Source organism: Jaculus jaculus, chromosome 6 (genome assembly GCF_020740685.1).
Source record: "Jaculus jaculus isolate mJacJac1 chromosome 6, mJacJac1.mat.Y.cur, whole genome shotgun sequence".
NCBI classification, from domain to species: Eukaryota; Metazoa; Chordata; class Mammalia; order Rodentia; family Dipodidae; genus Jaculus; species Jaculus jaculus.
Window position 1 is genome coordinate 66,692,802 of NC_059107.1, and position 14,575 is coordinate 66,707,376.

The following is a 14,575-nucleotide window of genomic DNA, read 5'->3' on the forward strand; positions in this document are numbered from 1 at the left end:
AGCTAGGGCAACACCCACACCCCACCCTATACCTCTCTAGCTCCTCTCCACAAGACTGGCCTTTTGCCCCTGAGGGACCCTGCCACCAGCTTCAGTGGATCTTTTTTGGTCTTTACCCCCTCTTCTGATCATTTCTAAGCCACACCACAAGCCACATCCACATACATAAGGCCCCTCATCAATCTCTTCCTCACACCACTCCCAGGCCTAGTTCCTTGATCCCAGGGCCCACCTACCTCCCCACCCCCTTCTACTTTCCTGCCACAAGCATGCACCTACCAGTGCCCCAGACAGGGGACACAGAAATATCTGGCAACTAACCTCTAGGGGATATCAGCGCATCCTCCACAACCTGCTCATCTGGGGCACAGTGGAAGAACAGGGGCAAACACCACTGCTCCAGAGCCCCACAGGCAAAGCATGGCTAGGAGAGTAAACTGAAGAGATGCAGGTCCTCCAAACACAGCTTGTGTATCAGCCAGCCACCCACAGCGTATGGCACACTTGCAACCTCCACAACCTGTGCATCTGTGAATACAATGCCATCCTACTCCAAGCCAGCCTAAACCCAAAACATTACACTCATTGAAGATTCTACAAAGGCCAACTCTTGATTCCTTCTTGAAGAAAAATAAAGACTTTTACCACAATGCAAAAAGAATGTAAAATAACAAACTGAGTGATGTCCACCAAAATTGCCTAGTCCTATAATGAAAATCTCCAATGAAAATTTAGAGGAGACCATAGAAATAGACCTCATGGGTTAGAGAGATAGCTTAGTGGTTAAGGTACTTGTCTACAAAGCCTAAGGATCCAGGTTTCATTTCCTAGCACCCACAAAAGCCAGATGCACAAGGTGGTACATACATCTAAAGTTATTCTGCAGTGGCTAGAAGCCCTGGCATGCCCATTCTATCTATCTGACTCTCTATATTTATCTCAAATAAATAAATAAAATATTAAAAAAGAAATAGAACACCAAAATGAAAACAAAATAGCTATGTGATCCTGACCAAGTGAATCTCTGAAATGGAAGCAAACCATCACAAAACCAACAATCTCATAAATGAAATGAACACAGCTATTGTCACTAGGCTTAACTTAATGGAGGAAACCAAAAGAGACCTCAAAAGAGAGATAAATGAAATGAAGGTGAATCAACAATTAGAGAAAGAAATTGATTGGGAGTCCAAAAAATTTGACAAGTTCAAAAATCATGTGAACAGAAGATAAGGGAAGTGTGGGATACCCTAAAATGACCAAACATCCAGATCATGGGTATACCAGAAGGGGAAGACTTTCAGGCCAAAGGCATGTGAACATATTCATCAAAATTATTGAAGAAATGTTCCCCACCCTCTCAACAGAAAGACACATCCAGATACAAGAAGCTCAAAGAACACCAAACAGATTAGACCAAATAAGAAACTTTCTAAGGCACATCATAGTGAAAATCCTAAACAACAAAAACAAAGAGAGAGAGTACTAAAAGCAGCAAGCGAGAAACAACTCAAAACATACAAAGGCAATCCTGTCAGAGTTACCTCAGACTTTTCAATGGAAACCCTAAAAGCCAGAAGGGCTTGGAATAGAACACTTCAAAGTCTAAAAAACTATGGCTTCTAACCCAAAGTACTGTACCCAGTGAAACTATCCCTCACAATAGATGGTAAAAGGAAAACTTTCCATGACAAAAGCGAGCTGTATAACTATACTAACACAAAGCCAAACCTATATAGAATACTCCAGGGAACACTCCACACAGAAGAGTCAAACAAGCAACATCAAAAACTTTCCAGAAGAAGAACACAATAGACCACACTGGAGCAGGCATGAAAATGTACAAAGCCCAAGAAAACACCAAACATGTTAAAGTCTCCAACAAGGCAGGGATTAAATCAAGCCTCATAATTATAACCTTAAATATTAATGGTCTTAATTCACCCATCAAAAGACACAAATTAACAGGGTGAATAAAAAAAAAAATGGACCCTTCTATCTGTTGTCTTCAACAAATACACCTCAACACTAAGGATAGAGGCCTCCTCAGGGTAAAGGATGGAAAATGTTTTCCCAAGCAAATGGAAATAAGAAAGCAGTTGTGGCTATATTAATACCTGACAAAATAGACTTCAAACCAAAAGTAAACAAAAAGGACAAGAGCCACTTTCTACTCATCAAGGGAATGATCCAACAAGAGGGCATAACAATCATGAATTTATATGCACCAAACAGGTACATCACATTTCATAAAACAAAACCTACCCAATAACGAATCAGAAATAAATACCAATACCATCATAGTAGGGGACATCAATACCACATTATTATCAATAGATTGATCATCCAAGCAGAAAATCAACAGGGAAATAATAAAGATTAATAATATCATAGATCAACTAGATCTCACAGACATCTACAGAACATTCCTCCCCAAATCTACAGAATGCACATTATTCTCAGCAGCCCATGGAATGTTCTCCAAAGTAGATCATATATTAGGGCATAAATCATGTCTACATAAATTCAGGAAAATTGATGTTATTTCCTGCATCATATTGGATCACAATGCATTAAAGCTAGAAATTCACAACAAGAGAAAAAGCATGAATTAAACCAGGTCCTGGAGACTGAATAACATGCTATTAAGCAATGAATTGGTTATGAAAGCAATCACAAAGGAAATTTTAAAATTTCTAGAACTGAATGATAATGAAAAGACATCATATCAAAACTTATGGGACACAATGAAGGCAGTTTTAAGGGGAAAATTCATAGCAATAAATGTCTTCATAGCAAAGACAAAGAGATCTCAAATTAGTAACCTGATAATCCACCTAAATGCATTGGAAAAACAAGAAATGCCCAACCCTAACCATTCTAGATGGAAAGGAATAATCAAGATCACAGCATAAATTACTGAATTTGAAACTAACAAAAGAATTGAAAATTGACAAAATGGAGAGCTGGTACTTAGAAACAATAAACAGGATAGGCAAACCCCTGGCCATTTTGTTCAAATTAAAAAAAAAAGTCTAAAGTTAATAAAATTAGAAATAAAAAGGGTGATGTCATAATAGAAACCAATGAAATTGGAATAATCATCAGGACATATTTCCAAAACCTCTCCTTCACAAAAGTGGATAATCTGGAAGAAATGGATGAATTTCTAGACACATACTGCCTACCACCTACCAAAACTAAACTCATAGCAGATAAATCTCCTAAACAGATTTGTTATATCCATTGAGACTGACGTAAGTAAAGACCTCCCCAAAAGGAAGATGCTGGTAACTGAGGGAGTCTCAGCTGAATTCAATAAAATTCTTTTTTCTTTTTTACTTTGAATTTTTTTCTTTATTAGTTACATGCATACTCAGTGTATAAACAGCCATGTTGGTTCCATTGTTAGCCTCCTCCCTGTGCTCTCCCCTCTGAAGGGACCCTCCTTCTTGGGGAATGTAGGTCATGCATTGTGGGGGCAGCCATCAGTTATGGAGAAGAGGCAATGTCCATAATGTCCCAACTTGTGTCTCTAACAACCTTTCTGCCCCTGGTTCCTCAAATTTCCCTGATGTTGGGTTCATTTTAGGTCTGCTTCAGTGATGAGGTTTTGGAAGCCTCTGTGTATCTGGCTATCTGGTTTGGTAGTTTAGTGTTCTCTGTGTCTATTTCTTTCACCCTGGTGCTGATATCAGGTTCACCAAGAAAGCAGCTCTCTTGTTCATTTCCCCAATTTCCCTCTGGTTTCAGCTGGGGCCCTGGTGAGGTGCAATGGGCTGATTCTCTCCTCAGGTTCTGTGTCCATATGAAAAAGAGAAGCAGATTCTCCAATGGAGAGTGAAATCAGCACTGGATAAATGGAATAGCCATTATTATTTTAGATAAAATTTAATAGGTATATACCCTCTTGTAGCTTAAGATTGGTGGTAGCTTGATATTGGAAAGCAAGCTCATTTTTTTTTGATTTGGCTTTGTCTTGTTTCCCAGTTGCAGCTATGGTTCCATTCTACTGAGCAGATTCATTAACCAATTCAAGAGCAGTTGGGTACCCACCATGGCTGTGTGCTGCTATTGCACTTGGGTGAGTATCACATCAGGTTGTTTGCTGCTGAGTAGTTTAGACCATGAGTTGCTTGGACAGATATTGGCCATTTTCCCCCAGTCACTCATGTAGCACCTTCTGGCACTAGGCAAGCTAACTGTCTGGGGACTGACTCTATTCCAAATTCCATTCAGTTCTCTCCATGTTCAATACCAACAGCATATGGTGTCTTTGGCTGTAGGGTCTTACCATTAACCTTTGAGATGTAATCAAGTGCTCTGACAGAAATCTGTCTTCTTTTGAGAAGCCTTGTAAGTCTCACTGATTGACAGCTCATTGTGGATGTTAACTGCATCCTGGTACTGGGAGTTACAGGCCAGCACCAAGAAAAAAGAAGGAAGAAAAAGATAGATGATATTCAAGAGGAAGAGAGACAGAGAAGTAAGGGAAGGTTAAGGTTAGTCTTCATCATACCCTCTCCAAGGCCCTTTGATTCAGGCATTCCCACTAAGGACCTAATGAAGGTTCAACCTTTTAAGTCTGTCTTTCAGGATATAGGATTTTATGGTGCCAGTTCCATTTGGGTCCAGTTTTGTGTTCCTCCCTCCACCTCCCCAACACACACCACCATCCCTATTGTCTGGCCCTTGAGATGCCTATTTTAGTTATGTCAGCATCTTGGGAAGATATAGGTTAGGAGCCACAGATGAATGAGACCATGTGATGATTGTATTTTTGTGATTGGGTGAGTTTGCTGAGAATGACCTGTTCCAAGTTTGACCATTTTTCTTCAAATTTCATTGTGTCATTTTTCCTTACTGCTATGTACAGTTCCATCATATAGATATACTACATCGATATACTCCATCTTGGATATCCATTCATCTAATGATGGATATTTGGGTTGATGCCAGTTCTAAGATATTCCATTGTTGAATTGAACAGCTATAAACATGAGCAAATCTCTCTGAACTGAGGCAGAGAGCTTTTAGGGTAAATGCCCAGTAAGGAAATACTGGTCTGTTGGTAACTCTATAGTCAATGGTTTCAGGAGTCTCTTTATTCCTTTCCATAGTGGTTGTACCATCTTACATTTCCACTAGGAGTAAATGAGGGGTCCTATTTCTCTGCATCCTTACCAGCACTTGTTTTCATTTGATTTTTTAATATTTGCTATCCTTATTGGGGTAAAGTAGAATCTCATACTTGTTTTAACTTGCATTTCCCTGATGGTTAGGGATGTTGAAAATTTTCTTAAGTGTGTGTTTGCCATTTGTATTTCTTCCTCTGAGAATTCCCTGTTCAGTTCTCTGACACATTTTGTGAGTTGGTTGTTTGACTTTTTATTGTTTAGGTTTGTGAGTTCTAGAAATTAGGCCTCTATCAGTTGTATAGCCAGCAAAAATTTTCTCCCATTCTGTGGGTAACCTATTGGATCTGTTTATTATATGTTTTTCTGTGAAAAAACACTTCAGCTTTATGTGATCTCAATGGTTGAGTGTCTGTTTAATTTTCTGAGCTACTGGGGTTTTGTTCAGGAAGTCTTTTCCCACTTCTATACCATGGAAACTTCCTCCTATTTTTTCTTTCAGTAGTAGCAGAGTTTCCAGTCTTCTATTTAGGTATTTGGTCTACTTGGACTTGATTTTTGTGCATGATGAAATGTGTGGATCTAGTTTCATTTTCTGGCATATGGTTATCCAGTTTGTCCAGCACCATTTGTTGAAGATGCTGCTTTTCTTCCAGCCTACATTGTTAGGGACTTTGTCAAATATCAAGTAGCTATAGTTACATGACCCAAATTCTGGGTTGTCAGTTCTGTTCCATTTTTCTATAATCCTGTTTTCATGCCAGTAATATGCTGTTTTTGTTCCAATGACTATATAATATAGCTTTAGATCAGGTATGGTGATGCCTCCAGAGGTGTTTCTTTTGCTGAGGATATGCTTGGATATCCGAGGCCTTCTGCCATTCCATGTGAATTTTGAGATCTTTTTTTTTCTATCTCTGGGAAGAAAAATGTTGGGATTTTTATTGGTATTGCATTACATCTGTATATTGCGTTTGGCAAGACTGCCATTTTCACAATGTTAATTCTGCCTATCCAAGAGAATGGGAGGTCTTTCCATTTTCTCAAGTCCTCCTCAATTTCTTTCTTGAGTGTTTTTATTATACATCTTTTACATCCTTGGTTAATGTTATTCCAAGGTACTTTATCTTTTTTGTTGCTATTGAGAATGGGAAAATGTCACTGATTTCTTTCTCTGTATCTTTGTTCTTTGAATATAGAAAGGCTACTGATTTTTTTGTATTAATTTTCTATTCTGCCACATTGCTGAAGGAATTAACCAACTTTAAGAGTTGTGAGATGAATGTTCTCAGGTCACTTATGTATAGAATCATGCCATCTTCATATAATGAGCTAATTTAACTTCATCCTTTCCGATTTGTATCCCTTTTATTTCTTTCTTCTGACTTATTGTTTAAGTTAGGAATTCAAGTACTATGTTGAAGAGCAGAGGTGAGAGTGGCCACTCTGTCTTTTTCCTGCTGTCAGTGGTAATTTCCTTCAGTCTCTCTCTATTTATTATTTGGGCTTTAGGAGCTTTATATATAGCCTTTAGTATGTTGAGATATAAACCATCCATGCCTATTCCCTTCAATGTTGTGACCACAAAATTATGTTTGTCAAAGGCCTTTTCTACATCTATTGAAATGATCATGTGTTTTTTGTGTTTAAGCTTATTTATGTGATGTATTTCATTGGCAGATTTCCATATGTTGAACCAACCCTGTGTTCCTGGGATAAAGCCTACTTGTTCAAGGTGGATAATGCTTTTGATCTGTTGTTGAATTTGGTTTGTGAAGATTTTGTTCAGGATTTTTGTGTCTAAGTTCATCAGGGAAATAGGCCTATAGTTTTCTTTACTTGATGCATCTCTGCCTTGTTTTGGTATTAGGGTGATACTAGCTTCTTCAAAGGAGTTGGGGAGCTTTTCCTATTCTCTGATTATGTAACACAGTTTGAGGAAAACATGGCTTCAGTTCTTCCATGAAGGTTTGACAGAATTCAGTTGAGAAGCCCTCTGGTCCTGGACTATTCTTTTGGGGGAGGTTTTTGATTTCCTTTTCAATCTTGATGAGTATGATAGGTTTGTTTAGGCGATTAATCTGATCTGAGTTTAGCTTTGGTAGGTGGTATGTGTCCAGGAATTCATCCATTTTCTCCATATTATCCAGTTTTGTGGAGTAGAGGTTTTTGAAATAAGTCCTGATGATCCTCCCAATTTCATTTATGTCTATTGTGATCTCTTATTTTTCATTTCTAACTTTATTAATTTGAAGTCTCTCCCTCTCTCTGTCTATCTGTCTCTCTTTTTCCTTGATCAAATTTTCCAGGGGTTTATCAATATTGTTTGTTTTTTCAAAGAACTAGCTCTTTGTTTCATCAATTTTCTGAATTGTTTTCTTAGGTTCCAATTCATTAATTTCTGCTCTGATATTAATTATTTCTTTCCATTTTGAGCTTTTTGGGTTGGATTCTTCTTGTTTTTCCAATGCCTTTAGGTGGATGGTAAGCTTATTGATTTGGGATATCTCTGTCTTTGTGGAGATATGGGACTGCTGCAGGTTAGGTGATTCACAGGGGATGGGAGAGACTGGTACTGGTCCAGTGGGATGGCAGGAAATGGGGAGAGGGCAGTGGCAAGTGGGACAGCATTCATGCATTGAACTCTGTGGTGGCAGAAAAGCCCAGGGCGGAGGGAATGCCAGCCTGCTGACCTGGGTCTGTGCATGGAGGGGCAGTAGTGCATCAAGCTCCCTAGTGGCAGTAATGCCTAGGGCAGGGAGGAACCCTAATCTTCTGGCCTGGTTCCATGTACAGGCGTGGGGTGTGTGCGTGGTGAGTTGGATGGCATTTGCACATTGAGCTGTGCTGTGGCACAAAATCCTAGGGTAGGGGGAACACTAGCCTGCTGGCCTGGGTCTGCAAATGGGAGGGGCAGCAGCACATGGATCTCTGTGGTGGTGGGAATTCCTAGGGCAGGAGGAATGCTAGCCTGCTGGCTTGGGTCTGCATACAGGTGTGGGGAGGGCACAGCAAGTAGGGTGGCATTCACACATGGAGCTCCACGGTCGCAGGAAATCCTAGGGTGGAGGAATGCTAGCCTGCTGGCCTGGGTCCATGTACTGGTGGGGGGAGGGAGATGTTCAGCAGCAAGTGGGACAGTGTTTGCATGTGGAGCTCTGCAGTTGCAGGAAAGCCTAAGGTGAGGGCGAATTCTAGCCTGCTGGTCTGGGTCCACTTAGCCTGCAATTAGTGCAGAAAGAACCTGCAGCTGGAACTGCGGCTAGGATGGCTGCTTGAGGGGATGGGGGACTGGTGGGCTTCCCAAGAGCGTGAGAATCAGTGGATTCCTTACTTTGCTCCTCTGTGCCCTCCCACTGGAGGTCTACTAGAATCTGCCAACCCCTAAAAATCTCAATAAACCCTAAATGTCTTGCCTTGCCTTCCCCACGAGGTGAAGTGTGGTTAGGCAGATGCCACCTGGACTAGAATTCCTCAAAAAAATTCTTATGGAATGGCAGAAGGCACTGTATACCTAAATATATCCTCATCAAAAGAAAGAATTTTTGAGGTATCACCACACCTGATCTAAAGCTATGCTATAAAGCCATAGTACCAAAAACAGCATGAGACTGGCATAAAAACAGACATATAACCAATGGAACAAAATAAAGTACACAGTCCTTAGTTCAAGTAACTACAGCTACTTGATCTTTGACAAAGATGGCAACAACATACACTGGAGAAAAGACAGCATCTTCAACAAATGATGCTGGACAAATTGGATAACCACATGTAAAAAAAAATGAGACTTGACTCACTCTTCTACCATGCACAAAAATCAATTCCAAATGGATTGAAGACATCAATATAAGACCTGAAACTCTGAAACTCCTGGAAGAAAAAATAGGGGTAACTCTCCACAATATAGGAATGGATAAAGATTTCCTGAAAAATACATCAGTAGCCAAAGAAGTTAAATAAACACTCAAGTAGTGAGATCTCATGAAACTAAAATCTTTTGTGAAGACAAACATAACATAAACAGTGCCAACAGACTTCTCACAGATTTTCTTGCAGAGAAAATCTTCACCAGCTATGCCACTGACAGAGACCCAACATATAGAATCTACAAAGAATTCCAAAAACTAAGCTTAAACTCAAAGAATCCACTCAAAAAATGGGGCAGAGAACTGAATAGGGAAGAAATTCAAATGGCTAATACTCACCTAAGAAAATGTTCAACATCTTTAACCACCAGGGAAATGAAAATTAAAACTATTAGATTCCACCTTACTCCAGAAAAGATGATAATAATCACAAAATCAAACAACATTAAGTGTTGGCAAGGATATGGGGAATAGAAACCCTCATTCACTATTGGGTGGGGGGAGAGTGCAAACTTGTACCACTACTATGGAAACCAATATGGAGACTATAAAAATTGAGCTATCAATTGACCCAGCCATTCCTCTACTGGGCATCTACCCTAAAGGCTACACTCATTACTGCAAAAATATTTGATGAACCATATTTATAGCTGCTTTATTCACAATAGCTAAAACTGGAATCAACAAATGGGTAATGAAGATGTGGTACATATACGAAATGGAATTCTACTCAGCACTAAGGAAAAAAATATATAATGAAATTTGTAGTAAAATGGAAAGACTTGGAACAGATCATACTAAGTGAACTCACACAAGCACAGAAAGACAAATGCCACATGTACTTCTTCTTCTGCAGCTCCTAACCTTGAACAGCTTGAGTTGAAGGCATACCTGACAGACAACTTGAGGAATGGAAGACAACAAGAAGGATAGAATGGTTTGGGAATGGGGAACTGGAGAGAAGGGGGAGATATACACAAAACCAAACCCAAAATTAATTGGTATCATAGAAGCATTCCTCCTGGATAGTGGATTAAAAGATACAGCCCTCAATAGAAGCATTGAGGGACAGTCTGCTATGAAGGGACTTGGAGAGAGTGGAATGAAGCCTAACCTTAAAACATTTGGCTCTGGCTTACAACTCCTAGTACCAGAAATTGGTTACAATCTATGTTGAGCTGTTGATTGGAAAGACCTACAAGGTACTCAAACAAGACAGGCTTCTGTCAAAACACTTGATTAGGGGCTGGAGAGATGGCTTAGCGGTTAAGCGCTTGCCTGTGAAGCCTAAGGACCCCGGTTCAAGGCTCGGTTCCCCAGGTCCCACGTTAGCCAGATGCACAAGGGGGCGCACGCGTCTGGAGTTCGTTTGCAGAGGCTGGAAGCCCTGGCGCGCCCATTCTCTCTCTCTCCCTCTATCTGTCTTTCTCTCTCTATCTGTCACTCTCAAATAAAAAAAAAAAAAAACACTTGATTACCTGCATGAGGTAATAGGTAAGACCTTATTGCTGAAGACACCTCATGCTGCCAATGCAGAACATCAAGAGATCCAGCTAAATCTAAAAGGAAGCCAGATCCCAGATGATTGGCCCATATAATGCTAAAATGTACTACATGAGCTCTGGGGGAAAATGGCCAAAGATGTAAGCAAGCAGGGGACACTGCTATATTAAATCAACCAACCTAACAAAATGTACATACCTGCATAATAGTGGTACACAGCATAGGTAGGTATGGCTCTTTGATTTGCTATGAGATCTGTTCAGTGAAAAGTGAACCCATAACTGGAACTAGGAACCAATTCAGAACCCTATGGAGACCAAGATAATGTAGTGTTTGTCCAAAAGTGAGGATACACTCATGAAAATATCTCTAAATTAACAATGCTTATCCTCTTTAACCTATCCTCATCTCACTCTCCATTGGAGGATCTGTTTTTGTTTTTCAGAAAGCAGTGAAAACTGAGGACAACATAATCTAACAACCAGATAGGAATATTCCCTGGCAGGAGATGAACCATCCCTCACACAGCAGTCAGAGCCCAGGTGAAATCACAGAGGAACTGGCAAGATGAGTATGCTGCTTCCATGACAAGTCTGACAACCTGGGCCAGGGTGATGCAAACAGACACTGAGGATACTCAAAACACACCCACAGAAATCCCTTTGGGTGGGTTTCTGATGTTGCTTCCAGGAAGAATTAACTGAAGGAGGAAGTCTTTCCCCCAGAGTGAGCCCTTTCCTCCAAGCAGGTGGCCCCTCTCTCATGGGAACTTGATATAAGGAAGCCTGGGTGAAAAGAGCCCCTTCCTTCCTTTCACTTGGCTACCAGTGCTGCTTGCTGCCTTCCAGTGTGGACTGAAAACCAGTGCGGGCTGAAGACCAGGATCAACTGAAGACCTGATTAGATTGAAACCCAGTGGTTCCTCAGGAAGTCTCCAGGCCTTCAGTGCCAGATTGGGACTGCTGAGCCATCTGGCTACATGGACTGAGCAGCTACTGGGTTTCTTGATTCTCAGACCTGCAACTGCTCTATTGTACTACTGGAAGCTAATCCAATAAGTTCCCTTCGTAATATAATTCATTCTAGCAGTTCTGTTCCTCTAGAGAACCTTCACTAATACACTTACCAAAGCTTAGGGAAGTTTTTGGAAGAAGGAATGGAAAGAATGCAAGAGCCATAAGGTGGTAATGAATATCCAGAGACATAGTCCTCCCCATAGTGACAGACTGCTGCTCTTACAACTCATAACCTACAACTATATGTTGAATACCAGTAATGCCTCAATGGAGTGGGACAGGAAAGAGGGAAATTATGGCATCAACATATGATATGACCTACAAGGTCCCTTAAACAAGACAGGCATCTGTCAAAGCACTTGCTTACCCACCTGAGGCAATAGGTAAGACCCAACTGCTTAAGACACTATTGCTGCCAAGAGAAAACACTGAGAGATCAAGCTGAATTTAGAAGGAAATCCATTCTCAGATGGTTAACCCATATAGTGCTGAAAAGTGCTACATGAGCTGATGGGGGAAGATGGTAAAAATGTCATTAACAAGCAGGGGCCATAGCCTGACAAGATGTACACACCTGTGCAATACTGTCACACAACCTAGGTGGTAAACAAAGCCTCTCTGATTGGCTATGAGATCCACTCAGTGGAAAGGAACCCATAGCTGGAACTAGGAACCAAGTCAGAATCCTATGAAGACCAAGATTATGGACCCCAATAAGAAGTTCTCACTAGTCTTTAGTGAGGCTACACCCATCAAAATCTCTGTAAATTAACAATGTGTATCCCCTTTAACCTATCCTGATCTCATTCTATATTGAAGAATCTGTTTTTCTTTTTCAGAAAGCAGCAAGAACTGAGGACAATCAAAATCTATCAACAAGACAAGAATAGATAGCTGATTCCCTGACAGAAGATGAACCACCCCTTGCACAGCAGCTAGGACCAAGGTGAAGCCACAGAGGAATTAGCAAGATGAGAAAGAGTTCTGTGTCCATGATGGGGCTGACAACCTGCACCAGAGTGATGGAGACAGATACTTAGAATATCCTAAATGCACCAAAACAGAAATGTAGAAACTGCTGAGAGCTCAACACTAAAGTAGACTGAAAGCACACCTACCACATTCAGGGAATTTTGCAGAAGAGGATATGAAAAGAATTTAAGACCCACAGGGCGGGAGGAAATATCCAGAGCATTGACCTCCCCCACAATGACTGACTGTTGCTCTCACAACTCATAACCCACACAACTCCATGGTGAATACCAGAATCCCACTAAGGTGCACCCTCAGTGGAGTGGAGCAAGGAGAAGAGAAATTATGGTACCAACATATGATGTGTTCATACAAAGTTTCTAATTAACAACAACAACAAAAAGATGGGGTGTCTGGAGCCAACCTGGTGAGCACTCTGGTCCCACTGTGCCAGTTTGAATGAAAGCTCCACAAGATTGCAACAGCTGGTGCCAAGACCCAAATAGGATATGGAATATTATCTTGTAAAATGGAGAAGAGGGCCAGATTATACAAATACTTGGTAACCTTTGAAAATTCTTAAGTGTCTATTACTACTTCAGCAATTTTCTAACACCAAGCATAATTATTTATCTCAGGTAAAGCAATATTTCTAAAAAAAATGACAAAAAAGTTTTGCAACCTGCCTTTGCTGAGTATATCATGAAGAAAGCTAAGCAAAGAATTGCACTGAAGAGATGGCAAGATTAAAAGAAGAAAAAATCATAAAGGAATGATATTTGTCAAAAATATTGTTTACTTTGAGGGCCCAGCTTCAGCTTTCTACTACATCAATGCATACAAGCTGGCTCCCAGGATCAGCTTAGACAATAAAGCCACCTGTGGTTGAATGCTTCTTGGACAACTGTTGTCCTGCTGAAGCTGGAGTTGTTCTGGCTTATAATAACCACCAGCAAATTAGGATCCAACCTGGCATTCCCATCTGTGAATGCAGCTCAAGATGCACACAATACTCACTGTGCATTTTTTCGAACTAACAATGGCTGTGGCTGGGGTATAAAAACCCTTCTGATGATTAAAAGAATGAGTTTTGTCATGGAATATGTTGGAGAGGTAATCACGAGTGAAGAAGCTTTTAGGCAGGGGCAGTTGTATGACAACAGAAGAATCATATACCTCTTTGATCTGCACTATGTATCTGATGAGTTCACAATGGATGCTGTTCAATATGGAAACATGTCTCATTTTGTGGATCATAGTTGTGACCCAAATCTTCTGGTGTTTAATGTTTTCATTGATAACCTTGATACTCATCTTCCCAGAATAGCATTCTTTTCCATGAAACCATAAAGGTTGGAGAAGAGCTTACTTTTGATTATCAATTGGAATATTATGAGGAGTTATCTTCAGATTCTATTGACCCCAGCCCTGCCAAAAAGAGCGTGAGAGGTTACTGCAAATGATACTCTACCCAGCAAAAGTATTCCTTACCATAGATGGTGAAAGGAAAGGTTTCCCTGAAAAAAGTCAACTCTATTATATGAAAACATAGCCAAACCTACAGAGAATACTTTGGGGAAACCTCCACACAGAAGAATCAAACAACCAATCTCAAGAGCCTACAAGAATAAGACCACAATAAACAAAACTAGAGCAGGCTCAAAAAAATACAAAGCACAAGACAACACTAAAACCCATAAAGCACCCCATAATGGCAGGGATTAAATTGAACCTCACAGTTATAACCTTAAATATTAATGGTCCTAACCCATCCATCAAAAGTCACAAGTTAACAGGGTGGTTACAAAAAAACTGGACCCATCTATCTGCTGTCTTCGATAAATACACCTCAGCACTAAAGATAGGCACCTCATCAGGGTGAAAGGATGTAAAATGATATTCCAAGTAAGTGAAAATGAGAAACAAGCAGGTGTTGCTACATTAATATCTGATAAAATAAACTCCAAACCAAAAGTAATCGAAAAGGACAATGAAGGCTGCTTCTCATGTATCAAGGGAATAATCCAAAAGAGGACAACAGAATCATAAATCTGTATGTTCCAAACACAGGTGCACCACA

At 40.3% G+C, this 14,575-nt stretch overlaps 1 pseudogene; it reads left to right on the top strand.

The window, feature by feature from the left end:
- The first annotated feature begins 13,004 nt into the window (after window positions 1–13,004).
- Window positions 13,005–13,958, top strand: LOC101613756 (annotated as a pseudogene).
- Window positions 13,959–14,575: the final 617 nt, after the last annotated feature.